The sequence below is a fragment of the Microtus pennsylvanicus genome, chromosome 10 (assembly GCF_037038515.1).
Source record: "Microtus pennsylvanicus isolate mMicPen1 chromosome 10, mMicPen1.hap1, whole genome shotgun sequence".
NCBI lineage: Eukaryota > Metazoa > Chordata > Mammalia > Rodentia > Cricetidae > Microtus > Microtus pennsylvanicus.
The window spans coordinates 49,678,573-49,681,347 of record NC_134588.1 but is presented as its reverse complement, the minus strand read 5'-3'; positions in this window follow the sequence as shown (position 1 = coordinate 49,681,347).

Genomic DNA, 2,775 nt, shown 5'->3' with positions numbered 1-2,775 from the left:
AACCCCCATGAAAGGGTCATTTGACACCCCTACCCCGTAACGGGGTTGTGACCCAGAGGTGTAGAAACGTACTAGTGTCAGCAGAGGAAGAGCGTGTAAGGCTAGAGTACCTCTGGAGTAGTGTACATTTGCTCTGGAACTAGGACCAGGGAAGAGTGCTGGAGGTAGGGAGGATGAGGATGAGCACAGCACCTCCACTGAAGAAGGTACTGGTCTGAATTTGACCTGTGTGTATAGCTGCTAGCCTGTAAGAGGCAGGAGTGATCTGTGTAGAGTGTTCCAGGCCTGCCAGCACCACAGTAGTGAGACCCTATCTCAACAAAGACAATAAAAGTCCATGACTCCAGAATTGGGGAGCTGTGAACTCAAAAGATGTAGGGTCCATTGCCTGGGTCATGGGTTTCCTAAGGTCATCCTGTTACTGGAGTGTTCCTTCTCTTGAAAGAACAGTCACAGACCACAGGGATTCTGCAAGTGCAATGGGCCACGAAAGTCCAACCTTTAACAGGTGTACTAGGACACACTCATCATGTTTTCAGTTTGTTTACCAAATTTATTTGGAGGTCAAAGGCTTAAAGTCGTTCCCAGGGGTTGTTTTCAAGGCTGATGGTTCTGGCTACCTTCAGTGGGGTAGGAAGGTATCTTCAGAAAAGTGAGGGTTCATCCAGATAAATTCAATTAAGTGGTGAATACCCATTTTCTCTTAGAAATACGCTGACTCAGCAGGTCCGGGGTCCCACGCTCCAGATTCTGCTGTTAGGACACGCCTCTTAGGCAAAGTCAGAGCCCTGGGTCTTTTGAGTAATGCTGAACGTTCATAGCTTCCTGTAGTTCCCACAGTAACCTCTAGATGTCCCCATCACCCATGAACTCTTCCTGGCGATTACAGCCCACAGCCCCAATCCCTGAGAAGGGGAGGCGAGGAATTTAGGGAAATACTTAGAGACATACAACCACTGACCGATGTGTGAATTTGTTGTTTCAACGTGGGGCCGACTTCTTGGTGAAATGTCTACCTCAAGTGTTTTTAAAGGAATGTCTTGAAACCAAGTTAGTCTAAGGAGTTTCGAGTAACTTTATCTGCAGTAAAGTGCTAAATCTAAACCAAAGCTCTCAGATTCCAAGCACAACCCAAAAGTTGTAAAACTGAGATGGTTACCCCACAGAATTAAAACTTGTGTTTTGGCAAACTGTTGTTTTTAGTATTTTTTTCACTTTTATTGACTTTAGCACACAAGTGGGCCCTCTACCATCTACCTCGTTGACACTGAATTCTCCAGTAAACCCTAGCATAACTAGAGCCACCCAGGTTTCTCCCAGTATGCTGCTTTACCCGTCCCCTATAAATGCGCATGCTTGCTACATGAGGAAATAGAAGTGCCCACGTACTGAATAGGAACCTTTCAGTCAACTGCTCTCCCAGCATCTCTACGTCGTGGAGTGTGGGTGGAGCAGTCAGAGTGTTGACAAGAAAGGGAACGCCCAAGTCCTACCAATAGGAAATAGGGCTCGTTCAGATAATGGGTATGTTAAACTGTCAGTGTTTATTGAATGAGTTAATGTTTTCAAATAAGCATAATAGTGTGTGTCCGTTTCCTGCCGCTGTGGCAAATGCCAGGTAGACTTACTAAGGAAAGGTTTATTTGGTTCATTGCCTTGAAGGTTCCAGTTCACTAGTCACAGGCCTCTGGAGAAGGCGGGCACCTCGCATCATGGCAGGAGCAGTTGGTAGAGCAAAACGGCTCACCCACAATTCCCTTACAAGAACATGCTCCCATCATCTATCTACCCAATAACCCAAAGACCTCTACCAGGGTTCACCCCTGACTGATTTCCACCACCTCCCCATGACGCCAAGCTCGGGACCAAACCTGGGTATTTCATGTTTTCTAAATATAGATGGGGGCTGGAGAGATGGCTCAGAGGTTAAGAGCACTGGCTGCTCTTCCAGAGGTCATGAGTTCAATTCCCAGCAACCACATGGTGGCTCACAACCATCTGTACTGAGATCTGGCGCCCTCCTCTGGTGTGCGGGCATACATCAAGGCAGAATGTTGTATACATAATAAATAAATAAATCTTAAAATAAATAAATAAATAAATATAGATGGGGTCTCAGTACGCAGCCAGTGGTGGCTGACCTTGAACTCACAGAGCTCCTCCTCCTTGGTGAGATTAAAACCCTGTGTCGTGCGCACCAGATCAGCTTCGTAAACCTAGCTATGAGTGGGAAAATACTTACGCTAACTTTTGTAATTCTCACGTGATACAATTTCCCCTTATCTCGGGAGTTTCCAAAACCCAAATACCTCCCGAACCAACTTCCTCTTGCTTTTGCCGGATTGGCACCCAGCCTGCTGCTGAACTCGCTGTTGTCTCGCTTCCCTCTCCAGAGGACCAGGGGCGACCTTGGTCATTCAGCTCAATCCTGCTCGCATTCCGGGGAAGCTCCTCCACTCAGCTGACTCCGGGCCAACAAAACGCTTCCTGCTTAGCGGGTTTTATCGTCTTCCTGGGGTTGGCAGAAAAGCTGACCTCCTACGAGGGCTGGGCACCAAAGGGTCCTTTTGTGGGAGGCATAACTGAGTGGTTGGCAGTGGCCATTTTAGGGCCTGCTGTCACCTTCCTTGAGGCCTCAGGCATTGCCCCAGAATAGGCTACGTCCCGTGGGATGGATAGGGGCTCAAGTCTCGGGATTCCTATAGTCCGGCATCAGTTTGGGTTTCGGTTCCGGTGGGTTTCAAGTCTGAGAACAGTAACTGGCTCAACCTCCGC